Genomic DNA, 16,867 nt, shown 5'->3' on the forward strand with positions numbered 1-16,867 from the left:
TTTTTTCACTTGTGGATGAGGTTAGAGGGCTTGTGTGGACAAGCAAATTAAACTGAATGAGGTGAACAGGGACCTCGGGAAGAGCTGGGGAATGACCAGAGAAGAGCCATTGTCAGACCGCATGATTATACATCACTGTGCCTGTGGCTAAGTGCATTTTTTTTTAAGGGGCCAATGGAATCACCTCTCTCCCTTTGAGCCTGAATGGTGGACATATTTCTGGGAACAAAAAGGGACGTTTAACTTTAAGAAAATGAAAGGTATCTCTCAAATGTTTCTGTCCTGCTTCTCTCTTTATCGGCAGGTGCATTTCCCACAGAGCTAATTGGCCATTCTGGAAAGTCGATGGGGTGCAGGCAGCCATATAGTTATAAGTAAAGCCCAGATGATTTTTACCAGCTCTCTTGGGTCAGAGTTGTCCTTAATGATAATTGTGGGCTTTAATAACCATCCTTTATGGCAGTAGAGGAGCAGGATACCTACTCATCCGTTAGGCTATTTTAATCTTTCTGAAATTCCCCCCCTGAGCATTTCTAAATTTCTTCAGCACATTGTCCTCTCTGCTTGCTAGCCACTGAACAGGTGGGAATAGAGCCATAACGTGATCTGTGGTCGTCCCGTTTTGCATCAGAGCACAGAGGCCATCTGCCTGCGTCAGGCTGTCCTGCTGTTCTAGGTGTTTAGAGGTGGGGGGGCTCAATCCAATAGGAAACTCCCCACCCCTGCCAAGTGATGAGTGGCTGGACCACAGTAGAAATCTCTAGTTGACTTAAAATATCAGGAGGGTTGACCAGCTCAGCAGGGAAGCCTTCTGCACACCTGGCAGTGCTGTGTGGGTCTCTGCCATCTTCAGTAAATGGTTTCCAGGGTTGCCCTGGCAGGTGTTTATTCTGGCCAGAGAGCGAGAAGCACGGAGCATGACTGCGTCGGGCTTTTTAGGCCAGGTCAGAGAGTGGCTCCGTCCCCTTGTATCCACGTTGCATTCACAGGAGCCCATTCGTAGGGTCCTACCTAATGGCCCAATCTGGTCTCTGGCTAAGAAGCTACTTCTCGGTGCAATTCTACTCCATAAAAGACAGAACATAGACTCTTGCTGGACATGAGCTAACCGTAAAGGTGTTGTATGAACTGAGGCATTTATAGGCACGGATGGGGCATTCTCTAAAGACGTTTGTTCCAGAAAGATGATGTGGAAATAGGAAATAAGGCAGAGTAAAAATTTCCTTCCGCGGTGTTAGCCAAGGTGCTTGAGGGATGATAGATCCTGTCTGTGGCTGATGGTTTGAGATGCAAGGAGACCAGCTGTGGTCTCCCCTCTTTGCATGTAAGACTGACTGTATTTATCAGTGGAATTCTGACCCTCGTCCCTGTGGGATCAGGGACGCATAAGGGTGTCCCCTCACCTGTCCTTGTTGGCATATCCTCAGCACTGTTTGCTGCTTGCACAGTAGCCAGAAAGGAATGGCCCATTGTGGTCACAACTAGGTGACAGGTGCTTCCTGTATAGACCCCCCCCCCTTTTTTTTCCTGCCAAGTTTTGATGTTTAAATTTCTACCAATTTTCTCCATTCTTCTAGCACACGTTTTCCCAGTGCTTTTTACCTTCGAAACACCGATGGCCATGCTTGGCTGATGGACGCCTCTGGCATAGCGTCAGGGTTTACATCCCCATTCTCCAGTAACCTTGTTCATTCCTCCAAAATAAAGCCTGCCTCACTTTCTCCTTCAAACCTCCTATATCCCCAGCAACCTGGGGGAAAGCATTTTTAAAACTGAACAATACTGTTAGGGAGTAGTTTTACTGAAAGTGTTATCCTGTTCGAAGTTGCTGATGGTTAACTTAAAGGGTCCTATTTCTATGCTTCTAATCAAATGATTATCTCTAGGTCCCTTCCTGGCTGTGGCCTCTCTGGTGTTTCTATTTAGTCACATTTTCATTTGCCTCTTTATGTCTGTGGGGCATTCCTGGACTGGTAGGCAGGGGTGGTGCACTGAGGTCCGTCTCCTTAAAAATAAGCACCCATGTCCTTGTCATGACGGCCACTTCACACTTCTGGGTTGTGGTAAGAATTGAGGAAGTTGGGTGTTTGGGTCTCCTGTTTTCTGTGAAACCCGCGAGCAAATATCGTCTGTCCTTTGTAGTTCTCCCAGAGGGAAACTTTTCTTTTGCTTTATTTCCAGGAGGCCATTTTATCCTCTTGCTATTCTTTGCTAACCGGTTTTCCTTTTGAGTGCATACTTGCTCTGCCTTCCTGCGCCTGCCTCGTTCTGTCTGCTCAAACGCCATTTTGTTTATGTGTAATTTTGATCTAATGCACGTGTGGTATCTTGGGAATTTCAAAAATTTTGGTAACTAATTTGAGGAGATGTTTCCGTAACCCAGAAAATTTTGGTTATTCAGATTTCATCTTCTAAAATGACTACCTTTTTGAGGGTACCAAGGATTTGTGACCCAAGTTGCCTAAAATATCTGGAATGGTTTTTGCCTTCATGGAAAACTGAGCCGTGTTTCTGAAGACGACACACACACACACACACACACACACACACACACACACAAAGAAATTACCAGAACAGAAATTTCACTGGTGCTCTAGGTTGCTTTTCCATGACTTATGTGAATTTATACCTATTTGTGAATTACAAGATGGTTACCTTATTTGATGTACACACTAATAACCATGTCCATATATATCTTGGGTCTTGGAGTCAGACTTTTCAATTGTTAGTAGTTGTTTGAATTTGGAAAAGTTTACTTAACCTCTATTCCTCAGTGCGCTAATCTATAATTGGAGGAATCTAGGATTCCTCAGTTAGTAAATGAGAATATGTATAAGATATTTGCAATAGTTTCTGATATATAGTATACACATTAAAAATCTGCTATTTTTAATCTCCATTCCATAAAAACAATTAAAAAATTACCATAAGTGTATTTTAAGTCTCTGTTGCCTAGTGTTCCGTTTGGAAAGGTTTGAACTCTGGGGTTGGAGTGGTCACTAAAGCTTATGAAATAAAATGATGGACCCTGGAGGACACAAGAAGAAAAATGTAAGAATAAAATTCTTGAAGTTCTCCGTAGATCTTGAAGTGTTAGTATTGACATTGGAATATCCAGTGGTGAAATACATTGCTTAAAAAATTGGAAGAGAACCTACAAGTAGAGAAAGATAAGGTCAAGGCTCAGAAGTAGAATATGTGGGAAATGAGAGCCACAAACAACTGGAGAACAAAAGCCTTGCCGAGGAGCAAAGGAACGGGCCAAGGATTATAAAAACAGTATCCAAAGTATTTGTTGAGCACATTGTGTTTTGCGTTATGCTGATCTCCAAGGTAAATACAGAACTATAAGCCGTAGTTTTTTAAGATTCTTTCCCCGGCTAGATTTTATGTAATGCACATAAAATCATGACACATTGATCTCCATTTAGGGGACTGTCCATTACCTATTGCTAATAAAAGGAATAAAATGTACAGTGCTAAGGTCATTAATAATTTCCTAATTGTTAAATATAGAAGACTTTCAGTTTCTTCCTTATTTAAATCTTTTATTGCCACTGACACAGTCCCAGTCCACTGCTCCTTCTATCTTTAAATTCTGGCTTCTGGCTCCTGGGTCCCATTTTTTTTTTCTTCCCTTGGTACTTTTCTTAGCTCTTAGACTGTTGATTATTGCGGTACCTGGTTGGCTCAGTCGGTTGAACATCCAAGTCCTGATCTTGGCTCAGGTCATGATCTCATGGTTCGTGAGATAGAGCCCCACACCAGGTTTTTTGCTGACGGGGTAGAGCCTGCTTGGGATTCTGTTTTTCTGTCTCTCTCTCTCAAACTTAAAAATGTTCCTGTTTGGATTCTCTGACACTCCAGTAGATGTTGACTGAATATACTGTGGTATCAGACTTTAGATTCAGCTAGGGACCGGGCTTTTCCATGTATGTTGGCTGCCTCTCACTAGCAATCTTGGTAAAAGCTATACCATCCATTCCTGCCTAATCCATCCATCTCCTGTAGACCTGCTCATTCCCATCAAGTCAGTGATTAGATTATCTTTATTTGTAAGTTTTGTTCAAACCTTCATACCGGTCAGGATCCAATCAGAAATGGAAACCCTAGGATACGTAATGTTTTTCCTTACTTCACCTCCCCATCCTCTGTCTGTCAAAGGATTGGTCACAGGGATCTGAACTTCGGTAAGTGTAGGAGCTGGTTGAACAGGCTCTCGAAGTCTGTCCTCTTCACTTCTGATGTTGCTGCTTGCTCCCTGAACTGCCACATTCCAAACCCCTATCTCTTGCTTGGTTTCCTTCTGCCTTTGCTCCAGTATCCTCTAATTCTCAGAGCCACCACTTATCCCTTTATAATGCAACTTGGGTCATTTCATTTCTCTGCTTAAATCCTTCAATGCTTCTCATTTCACTTGGGTTAAAAAACAAAGTGTGTCCAAATGATCCGCAAGGCTCTACAGGGTATTCTTAATTGCTGTGTTGGATTGCCATATATATTTGTTAGCTGTGATAAGTTTTGTGGAGAAAATTGAAACCTGGTAGTGAAAATGGCAGTCTGGGGTGGGGGGGTTAGTTTTAGTTTTAGTTGCCACGTTGCTTTGTTTCTTAGTTTTAATATTTTAAAATATTTTACTATGACTTCCTTTTCAAAACATTACCAATGTTGAGAATAGTTTTCCTTTGCTACTTAATTGCACATCTGTGAAGAAATAAATTTTTGTGGGGCGCCTGGATGGTTCAGACGGTTAAGTGTCCGACTTCAACTCAGGTCATGATCTCACGGCTCCTGAGTTCGAGCCCCACGTCGCACTCTGTCCTGACGGCTCAGAGCCTGGAGCCTCCTTCGGATTCTGCGTCTCTCTCTCTCTCTCTCTCTGCCCCTCCTCCACTCATGCTCTTTCTCGAAAAGAAAGAAAAATTTAAACTTTTGTGATATGTGATACTGTGTGTTTTCTAAATGACTTAAAAGTACATGTAACTGATCAGTTCTGTTTGAAATGAATTCATGTTTGGCCAGCATCCATCCATGCTTGTCAGATGGGGAGAACTACATACCTTATTTTAAAATGCGTTTGGAATAAATATGGTTTTAAAAGTATAGGATGAACTCTAGTCCTCTATCCCCTAACTACTGATCTCAAGATTATTCTTACAGTTTTTTTAAGCACACCTTGTAATTCCCAAATAATTGGTCACAATTATCTTTCCTCTCACCATATGTCGATTTATAAAGAGGTCTTCAAAGGGAAATAACTGTGCATAAACATTTATTGCATTTGTTTGCATATTCTAGTTCTGTTTGCCTAAACTGTTTTTCATGTCTACCGCCTCTTTAAAATATTTACTAATATTAGATTAAAAAGAAAACTTGGACACAGAAATACCAATATATTGTGCCTACTTTAAGAACTCTAATTTATAAACTTTAGGTTTTTCCTGCCCAAAGATTTTAAAAGGAAGGATCTACTTGTGTATCCCTTGTAAGTGACTTTATGAGGATTATTCTGTAATACCCTATAGGTGATGTTATGAAGATTATTCTGTAATCCCCTAGAAGTGGTCACTATAGACCACTATAAAGTGACCTTTAGGAGGTTATAAGCAGGAGGAACACACTAATAAAAAGCATTGTATTAATAAAACCTTTCAAGAGTAGAATTGACAAATGTCTAAGAACTTGGTTTTAAAATCTCCTAGTTCTGAGATAAAATTGACCTTAACTGTAGAAATATGCAATATTTTTAAAAACTTAAATCTTAAGTTAACATACTTTGTAATAATCTCAGGAATAGAATTGAGTGATCACTTATGTATTACACCCAGTGCTCATCCCAACAAGGAACCCTCCATTCTCTGTATTTAAGAGACTCTTATAGTTTGTCTCCCCCTCTGTTTTCTATATTTTTGCTTCCCTTCCCTTATGTTTGCTTCTCAAATTCCACATATGTGTGAAAACAGATTTGTCTTTCTCTGACTGACTTAGTATAATACCTCTGGTTCCATTCACGTTGTTGCAATGACAAGATTTAATTCTTTTTGATCACCAAGTAATATTCCACTGTGTGTATGTGTACACCATATCTTTATCTGTTCATCAGTGGATGGACATTTGGGCTCTTCCCACACTTTGGCTATTGTTGATAGCACTGCTATAAACATTGGGGTACGTGTGCCCCTTCAAATCAGCACTTCTGTATCCTTTGGATAAATAGCCACTAGTGCAATCGCTGGGTTGTAAGGTAGGTCTGTTTTTAATATTCCGAGGAGCCTCCATACTGTTTCCGCAGTGACAGCACCAGTTTGCTTTCCCACCAGCAGTGCGAAAGAGTTCTCACGAACATCTATCATTGCCTGAGTTGTTAACGTTGGCCATTCTGACAGGTGTGAGGTGGTATCTCCTAGTGAGTTTGATTTGTATTTTCCTGATGATGTTTGATGTTGATCCTTTTTTTCGTGTGTCAGCCATCTGGATGTCGTCTTTGGACCGTTTTCCCAGCACCACTTGCTGAAGAGACCGTCCTTACACCATCGGATATACTTTGCTGCTTTGTCAAAGATTAGTTGGCCATAGGTTTGTGGGTCAATTTGGGGTTCTCTATTCCGTTAGGTTCATCTTTGTGTTTGTTTTTTGTGGCAGTGCCACACTGTCTTGATGATTACAGCTTTGTGATACAGCTTGAAGTCTGGAATTGTGATGCCTGCAGCTTTGGTTTTCCTTTTCAGGATTGCTTTGGCTATTTGGGGTCTTTTCTGGTTCCATACAAATCTTAGGATTGTTCTAGTTCTGCGAAGAATGCTGGTGCTATTTTGATAGAGATTGCATTGAGTATGTAGATTGCTTTGGGTAGTATTGATATTTTAACAATATTCTTCCTATCCATGAGCATGGAATATTTTTCCATTTTTCTGTGTCATTTTCAATTTCTTTAAGCTTTCTATAGCTTTCATGATACAGCTTTTTCACCTTTTTGCCTAAGTTTATTACTAGGTATTTGATGTTTCCTGGTGCAATTGTAAATGGAGTCGATTGTTTGGCTCTTCTGCTTCATTACTGGCATATAGGAATTCAACCAATTTCTGTACATTGATTTTTTTTTATATATATATATATCCTGTGATTTTGTTGAATTCATGGATCAGTTCTAACAGTTTTTTTGGTGGAGTCCTTTTGGGTCTTGCACATAGGGTATCGTGTTGTATGTGAAGAGTAAAAGTTTGACGTCTTCCTTGCTGATTTGGGTGCCTTTTATTTCCTTGTGTTGTCTGATAGCTGAGACTAGGACTTCCAACGCTATATTGAGTAATAGTGGTGAGAGTGGAAATCCTTGTCTGTTCTGGACCTTATGGGGAAAGTGCTCAGTTTTTCCCCATTGAAAAACTTAGTGGTGGGTCCTTAGTGGTGGATCTTTCATATATGGCCTTTAAGATATTGAGGTATGGTCCTTCTATACCTTTATCAAGAAAAGATGCTGTATTTTGTCAAATGCTTTCTCTGCAGCTATTGAGAGGATCATGTAGTTTTTATCCTTTTATTAATGTGATGTATCATATTGATTTGCAGATATTGAACCAGCCCTGCATCCCAGGAATAAATCCCGCTTGGTCGTGGTGACTAGTTCTTTTATTGCGTCGTTGGATCTGGTTGGCTAGTATCTTGTTAAGAATTTTTGCATCCATATTTATCAGGGAAATTTGTCTGTAGTTGTCCTTTTTAGTGGGGTCTTTGGTCTTAGAATCAAAGTAACGCTAGCCTCCTAAAGTGAGTTTGGAAGTTTTCCTTCCACTTAAATTTTTTTGGAACAGCCTCAACAGAATAGATGTTAACTCTTCTTTAAATGTTTGGTTGAATTCCCCTGGAAAGTCATCCAGGCCTGGACTCCTGTTTGTTGGGCGATTTTTGATTACTAATTCAATTTCTCGACTGGCTATGGGTATGTTCAAATTTTCTATTTCTTCACTTTCGGTAGTTTATATGTTTCTAGGAGTTTGTCTAGTTCCTCTACATTTCCCAATGTGTTGGCATATAATTGCTCATAATGTTCTTATTGTTTGTATTTCTGCGGTGTTGGCTGTGATCTCCTCTTTCATTCGTGATTTTATTGACTTGGGTTATTCCTTTTTCTTTTTGATCAGTCTGGCTAGAGGTTTATCAATTTTCTTTAAAAAAAAAAAAGCTCCTGGTTTCATTGATATATTCTGTTTATTTCAATATCATTGATTTCTTCTCTAATCTTTAGTATTTTACTCCTTCTGGCTTTAGGCTTTGATGTTCCTTTTCTAGTCCCATTAGATGTAAGGGTAAGTTGTATACTTGAGACCTTTATTCCTTCTTTAGGAAGCCCTGTATTGTTGTATACTTCCCTCTTATGGCCACCTTTTCTGCATCCCAGAGGTTTAGGGCTGTGGTGTTACCATTTTCATTGGTTTCCATGTATGTTTTAATTTTCTCTTTAATTTATTGGTTAGCCCATTCATTCTTTAGTAGGATGTCCTTTAATTTCCATGTATTCATGGTCTTTCCAGATTTTTTTCTTGTGGTTGATTTCTTTGAGTTTCATAGCATTGTGGTCTGAAAATATATACAGTATGATCTCAATCTTTTTGTGCTTGTTGAGGGCTGATTTGTGTCCCAGCATGTGATTGATCTATTCTGGAGAATGTTCCTTGTGCACTTGAGAAGAATGTGTATCCTGCTTTAGGATGAAATATTCCATATATATGTTAAGTCCATCTGGTCCAGTGTGTCATTCACAAGCCGTTGTTTCCTTGTTTAACTTTCTGCTTGGAACATCTGTCCATTGTTGTAAATGGGGTGTTGAAGTCCCCTACTATTGTATTATCAATGAATTTCTTTGTTTGTGATTGATTTATTTATATATTTGGGTGCTTTCATGTTAGAGGCATAAATATTTACAATTGTTAGATCTTCTTGGTGGAAAGACAAGAATGCCCTTCTTCATCTCTTGTTACAATCTTTATTTTAAAATCTAGGTTGTCTGATAGAAAGCTGGAGTAGTAGCCAATACTTATCGATGACCATTAGCATGATAAATGGTTCTGTCTCTTTACTTTCAATCTGCAGGTATATTTAGGTCTAAAAAGAGTCTCTTGTAAGCAGCATATAGATGAGTCTTGTTTTCTTATCCATTTTGATACCCTATGTCTTTTGATTGGAGCATTTAGTTGATTTACATTTCGAGGAGTATTGAAAGATAGGAATTTGGTTCCATTGTGTTGCCCCTCTAGAGTTGGATTCTGGTGATATTCTCTGGTCCTTTCTAGTCTTTGTTCCTTTTGATCTTCTTATTGTTGTGTCTTTTCTCCAAAGAATCCCCTTAAAATTTCTTGCATGGCTGGTTTAGTGGTCATGAATTCCTTAGTTTTTGTTTGGGAGACTCTTTTATCTCTCCTTCTATTTTGAATGACAGCCTTGCTGGATACAGAATTCTTGGCTGCATATTTTTTTTTGATTTTTAGCATGTTGAATATATCCTGCCACTCTTTTCTGGCCTGCCACGTTTCCGTGGATAGGTCTGCTGCAAACCTGATCTGTCTTCCTTTATAGGTTAAGGACTTTTTTCCCTTGCTGCTTTCATAATTCTTTCCTTGTCTGTGTATTTTGTGAATTTGACTGATACACCTTGGTGATGGTTGTTCTTTGTTGAATCTAATGGGAGTTAGCTGTGCTTCTTGGAGTTTGAGGTCTGTGTCCTTCCCCAGAGTAGGAGAGTTTTTCTGCTATAGTTTGCCCAAATAAACTGCCAGTTTTTCTCTCTTCATCTTCTGGGACTTCTGTGATTCAGATATTATTCCTTATGAAGAAGCCACTGAGTTCTCGAAGTCTTGTATCATGCTCTGGCTTTTGTTTCCCTCTTTTTCTCTGCTTCATTGTTCTCCATTTTATCTTCTAATTTTCTGATTTGCTGCTTTGATTCATCCAGTCTTGACAACATCCAATCTCGCATCCATTTAAGATTGCATCTCAGCTGTAGCATATTTAATTTCGTCCTAACTAGATTATACTTTTTATTACTGCATAAAGAGATTCTGTGCATTTTTCAATCCCAGCTAGTATTCTTCTTATCATAGTTCTAAATTCTAGTTCAGACATCTATATCTGTGTTGATTAAGCCCCTGGTGTCATTTCTTACCCTTGTTTTGGGATGAATTCCTTCATTTTGTCATTTTGGAGGAAGAAAAAAACGTAAAAATTAAAAAAACCCAAAGGAAGCTAGATCGTAGGTGTATTTTGGTCTGCTTGTTGAAAGAAGTTTGTTAGAGTAGGGGAAAAGGAAAAGAAATTTTTCTAAATTAAATTAATAGAATAAAATGAAATAAAATAAAAAATTTTAAATAAAATTTTGTGTATTCAAGAAAAGAGGAAAGAGAAAAACCCATATAAGCAAAAACAGAAGCAAAGAAAATGAGCAAATACATGAACCAGCAAACAGAATGGAACCTGATGAAGTTATATCCAGTTTCCTCTTGAACTGAAACTATGAAGCACCCTATAGTCTGGGCACTAAGCAGGTGGAATGACTTGTGCTGGTATTCTGGGGGATGTGCTTGGAGGGCACAGTTGGGCAGGGTTTGGTGTAATGGTTCCATTCTCCACTACTTGGTGCCGTTTAGCTTATTGGGGTGGATCGGTGTGGTGTGTGTGTGTCCATGCACATGTGTGGGAGAGGTGGAAATGGCTTCTCCTACCTCCCTAGTTCCTGGCACAGGAACTTTGGACTATCACCTGCGATCAAGCACCCGTTTTTGTCTCGGGCCTCCATCCACTCCCCACTTCTACCCTGTGCAAGCCAGCCACCTGACAGGCGGCACCTCCCTCCAGAAGTTTATCTCTGATGGGGTGGTTTTGCAAAACTCCGTGCTTCAGAGACCTCTGTGGCTTGGACCCACACTGACACTCTTGCTGAGTAATGTCCAGGTGCTAGCTTCCCCCAGAAAATGTTCATGTGATTGTGTAGCAGCAGAGGTTCCAATAACAGCAAACGTAGCTGCTCTCTGGAGCTGCTGGGACCTTTGCCTGTGGGGAGGCCATGTGGCCTCCAAATGTACTCCAAGCAGTGGAACTGCTGCTCCCCGGGTGGCACATGGGCCCTGCAGACCCTGCTGCCTGCTCCTGGGGATTCACCCCATTTCCTCAGCAGAGCACCACCAGGAATTGAGCTCTAAAACTTCAGATTGCACTCCACTGTTTATAGAATCCTGGTATATTGAAACTTTCTTCCTGTCAATAGTTTCGAAGAACAGATTTCTTATCCAGTCCCCTGCGAGTGTTTTCACTCTTTCACTTTCTCTTCTTCTAGCTACTTTCGGGGGTAGTGCTCTTTTTGCATGATCCCAGTGAGCTTCACTCTCCCCCTTTCTCTTTCTCTGTCCTCTCTCTGCAAAAACCGCTTTCTGCCCTCCTCAGCTTTCTCTCCCCCAGTTCACCTCTCCACACCGTGTACCTGCCAAGTTGTGTGGCTTAAGTTATGCAGATTGTTGTGTTAATCCTCAGATCAATTTCCTTGGTGTTCAAAGTGGTTTGGTGCTGATCTCGCTGCATTTCAGGGATGAGACCAGCTCAGGGTCTCCATGCTCCTCTGCCATCTTAACTCCTCACTCCTAGAAATGTGCAACTTGATTTGATACGCCTATATTATGAAATGATTACCATTCTAGTGTTAACACCTGTATCCTCTCCTAGAATTACCTTTTCGTGGTGGGGGGGGGCGGTAAGACCATGTATGTTCTATTATCTTAGCAACTTTCAAGTAAAGAGTACTGTATTGTTAGCTGTAGTCATCAGGCTGTACATGAGATCTCCAGAACTCATCTACCCACTGGAAGCTTGTACCCTTTGTCTAACCTCTCCCCTTTTTAGGTTCCACTTAAAAATAACATATAGTATTTGTCTGATTTTTTTTTTTTCTTAGCATAATGCCCTCAAGGTCAATACATGTTGTCTTACATGAGATTTCTTTTTTTCCTCCTGGATGAATAATAGTCCATTGTATTTATATACGACATCTTTATGCTTTTGTCCATTGACTGGCACTTAGTGTTTGCATATCTTGCATGCTGTAGTAAACATGAGAGTGTAGATATTGCTTTTTCATATAGTGATTTTTGTTTACTTTAAACATACCCACAGGTTGCGGCGCCTGGGTGGGTGGCTCAGTTGGTTCGGCGACTGACTTCGGCTCAGGTCATGATCTCGCAGTTTGTGAGTTCGAGCCCTGGGTTGGGTTCTGTGCTGACAGCTCAGAGCCTGGAGCCTGCTTCGGATTCTGTGTTTCTCCTTTCTCTCTGCCCCTCCCCTGCTCATGCTCTGTGTTTGTCTCTCAATTATAAATAAATGTTAAAAAAAAATTTTTTTTTTAAACATACCCACAAGTGGAATTGCTGGGTCATATGGTAGATTTTTTTTTAACTTTTTGAGAAATATCTATATTGTTTTCCACAATGGCTTTATAAATCACATTCCTACCAACAGAGCACAAGGGTTCCCCTTTCTCCACATCCTTGCCAATATTTACTGGTCTTTCTCGTGATAGCTATTGCCATTCTAACAGGTGTAAGGTGATATGTCCCTTTGCTTTTGAACTGCGTTTCCCTGATTGGTGATCTTGAGCTTCTTTGGTTGTATCTGTTGACCATTTTTATGTCCTCTTTGGAATGTTTATTCAGTTCCTTTGCTCATTCTTGTTGTTGTTGTTTTTTTGCAACTGAGCTCTATGGGTTTTTCATGTATTTTGGATAACTAGTATTTTAGATAGATAAATTGCAGGTTTTTCCCTCATCCAATAGATTGGCGTTTTGGTTGTTTTTGTACAGTCGTTTTCTAGTTTGTAGTCCCGCTGGCTGATTTTTCCACTTGTGCTGCTTGTACTTCTGGTGTTACGTCCAAAACTTATTGCCAGGACCAATGTCCAGGTGCTTCCCCCTATGTTCTCTTCTAGTTTTATGGTTTCCGATATTATGTTTTAGTTTCTGATCCATTTTGAGTTCATTTCTGTGAGTAGTGTCCAATTACTAGGGGGTCCAATTATATTTTTCTGCATGTGGTTCTCCTGAGTCCATTTATTGAAAAGATTATGCTTTTCCCATTGAGTATTTTAGTTCCCTTGTCCAGTACTATTTGACCATATATTCAGTTTATTTCTTGGCACTCTGTTCCATTGGTCTTTGTGTCTGTTTTTATGCCACTAGAATATGGTTTTGAGTATGATAGCTTTCTAATGTGGCTTGAAATCAGGAAGTGTTGCCTCCAGCTTTGTTACCTTTTAAGATGGCGTGTTTTTTTTGTTTGTTTGTTTTTTGTTTTTTTTTTTTTGTTTGTTTTTTTGGAGTCTTCTGTGGTTCCATACAAGTTTCAGGATTGCTCTTTATGTATTTGTAAAAAATGCCATTGGAATTTTGATAGGGATTGCACTGAGTCAATAGATGGGTTTGGGGATGATATGAATCTTCTAACAATCTTATTCTTGAAAATAGGCTATTTTTTTGTGTCCTGTTTAGTTTCTTCCATTGAAGTCTTGGACTTCTCAGCATATAGATCTTATATTTCCTTGGTTAAACTTATTTCTAGGAATTTATTTTTGATGCTATTTTGAATGGGGTTATCTTTTGAAGGTATTTTGTCATTAGTGTATAGAAATTGATTTATGTAAGTTTTAAATACTGCAACTTTACTGAATTTGTTGACTCTTCTAAGTTTTTTTTTTTTTTGGTGGAATTTTTAGTGTTTTCCATATATATGGTCCTATCTGCAAGCAAAGACCACTTTATTTCCATTTTGGTTGCCTTTTATCTTGCCTGATAGTTTTGGCTAGGACTTTCAATACTAATGTTGAATAAGAGTAGTGAGAATGGGCACCTTTGTTTCTGATCATAGAGGAAAAGCTTTTAGCTTTTCATGATTGAATGTGATAGTAGCTGTGGGCTTGTCTATAAGCCTTTGTGTTGAAATCTGTTACTTCTATAGTCAACCTGTTAAGAGTTTTAGTCCTGGATGCTGAATTTTGTCAGATGCATTTTCTGCATCTAGTAGTTGAGCATAAGATTTTGTGTTCTATGAATGTAATGTATCCCATTTATTGTGTGTGTGTGTGTGTGTGTGTGTGTGTGTGTGTGTTGAACCTTTTTGCATCTCCGATACTCTTGTGTCTATTGTACTCTATTGCGTGTGTAGTGTATGATACTTCTAATGGACTGGCTGAATTTGGTTTGCTAATACTGTGATTTTTAGCATCTATATTCATCAGGGCTATTGCTTTGTAGTTTTCTTGCAGTGTATTTAGCTGGCTTTAATATCAGGGTAATGGTAGCCTCTAAAATGAGTATGGATGTGTTCCCTTTTTAAGGTTTGGTAGTTCGAGAAGGATTGGTGTTAATCCTTGAAGTGTTGGGTAGAATTCATTAGTGAAGCCATCTGATTGGCCCTAGACTTTTTCTTGTTCTGAGGTTTTGGATTACTATTCAGTCTTTCATCATTGGACTACAGAGATTTCCTATTCATGACTTAGTCTTGATAGCCTATATGATACTAGAGATTCTTCTAGGAATTTCTTTGTATTAGATCTCATTATTCTTTTTATGTTTATCAAGCAGGAAATGATTTTTCAGTGTACATTTTTTTTTCCTTTTATGCTACTCCATTATGTATATTTACCATTTTAAACAAATTCTCTATTGTAAACTCATTTGTCATTAGTTGGCCACTATCATAGATGATGCTGTAGAGGAGGTCTCATACATGTCTCAGTTTGGATGTAAGCAAAATTTTTGTCATGCAGATCTAGAAATGGAGTTACTAGGTCATAATTGATTTGTAAAACTTGATTAAGTAATGCAAGACCGTTTTCCAGGATGGCTACACTAGTTTCCTTCTAGGGACCATGCACATGTGTTCCTTCCTATTGCCCATATCCATAAACACCTACATTTTGTGTTGTGCAGTTGTCCAATTTTTATCAGGCTTATAAACTATCTATAATGTTGCGCTCAGGCAAATTGTCATTTAAATTGTGTGAGAAAATAGGAAAACACTTTGTTCTGGGGGGGGAAGGTTTATGTAAAATTTCAGATTCAAAGTCCTAAGAATACAACCAAACCTAAAAGGAATGAGACTGTGAGGATATCATGGGTTATAAGAAAGGGTATTTGGCAAATAAACTGATAACCCCTAGATTTAAATCCTTATGAGAAATAATTGCTGATACTATGTGGTTTGGAGGTCCAAAGGATTTCTAAAACATCCAAACCATAATAGAAAAAACCTGAGATAAAAACTAGATTTCAGTAAGACTTCCATGGCACTAAGTAAAAAGTATGTTGCTTTTTGAGTAATTGAATATTATGGATACTGAATTTCCCAACATTAATAGAAAAATGTAAGTTAAAATGTTTTAATGTCATAAAGAACATTGGGAAATAGAAAATTGTTACTTAAACACTAAATGCTGAGAAAAAGGAAAAGGAATGCTACTGTAATGTTCGGTACATATTGAAATTTTAAGCTTTAAAAAATAACCGTTTTTAAACCCCTCATTAAAACAGATGCTCAGGTTTTGTAAAAACTATTAAAAAAATTTCTATACATGCTATTGTAACATATCATAATCTAACCTAACTGCCCAGACAGTCATGAACAAAGGGGTCGGCTTGTTTTTGGACCTGGGGAAAGGAAGAAGGTTGTGGGGGGAGAAATAGGTGAGGAAAAGGGCTGAGGATAAGTCCTGGTGAAGAAAGGTATCTTGAAGCCCTTACTCCTAAGAGGGTCTAAGCAGAGGCACCTGAGAAAAGTCTTGGCCAAGGGCCACCTGTGAATGGAGGTGCATAGGGCCTCGGCATGGAGTGCAGGTATTCCTGTGAACATGGCTGGCTTGCAGGGGTTGGGGCTGATCCTTGACTAAAACTCCCTCCGGAGACAGCAGTGCGCTCCTGTGAACCGTGTCTGCCATGAGGAGGGCAGGTACTGCCTTTGTAATTGCGTGGCGTGGCCTGAAGGATCACGCTTAGGAGTTTGGTCTGAAGCAAGACTCCTCAGCGACCTAAGGTCCAATTAAAAACAAAAGCCAAAAATAACAATTATTTTATAATTTGGGGAAAAAGAAAATGTTCTTGAAAATTTTTGTCAAAATATCACAAGACATGGTATTTTAATTCTAAATTTTAGAATAATTCTAACAAGTCAGATAGGAAAAGGATGATTATCATCATAGGAGTGATACTATACTTACATAATTAGCAAATGACATGATTTTTCTCCCTGAAAATTCTGACCCTCATTAGAAGATCTTCAATGATTTGGAAAAATGGTTGGAAATAAGGACAACTAGCAAATCTACAAATAAAAATAGCAAAAGTTAATATAATGGAAGAATGGGGCACCTGGGTGGCTCCATGGGTTGAGTATCTGACTCTTGATTTTTGGCTTGGTCATGATATCTGGATCATGAGAACAAGCCCTGTGTCAGGCTCCATGGTAGGCATGGAGCCTGCTTGGGATTCTTTCTCCCTCCCTGTCTCTCCCCAAGCTCCCGCATGTGTAGTATACAAATAAGAAAGGAAAACAAAAACCCTATTTAACATAGAACCAAAGGGTCTAATACCAGAGAATAAACTCAGTTAAGAAGCACAGAAACAGTCCAAAGAATCAAGATCTTTTAAGAAACCTATATAGTTTGACCAAGGAAGTTCTAATGGAAAGAGTCAATATTGTGAAGATGTCACATATCACCAGGCTAATCTAAAAATGGAGTGCAATGAATTTCTCCATGAAAGTTTAGAAAATGAGCAAGTTAAATTTGTTTCCCTGCAAGTATATGTGGAGAAGTAAAGCCTGAGAACTGTTTAAAGTACAA

Source organism: Acinonyx jubatus, chromosome D3 (assembly GCF_027475565.1).
Source record: "Acinonyx jubatus isolate Ajub_Pintada_27869175 chromosome D3, VMU_Ajub_asm_v1.0, whole genome shotgun sequence".
NCBI lineage: Eukaryota > Metazoa > Chordata > Mammalia > Carnivora > Felidae > Acinonyx > Acinonyx jubatus.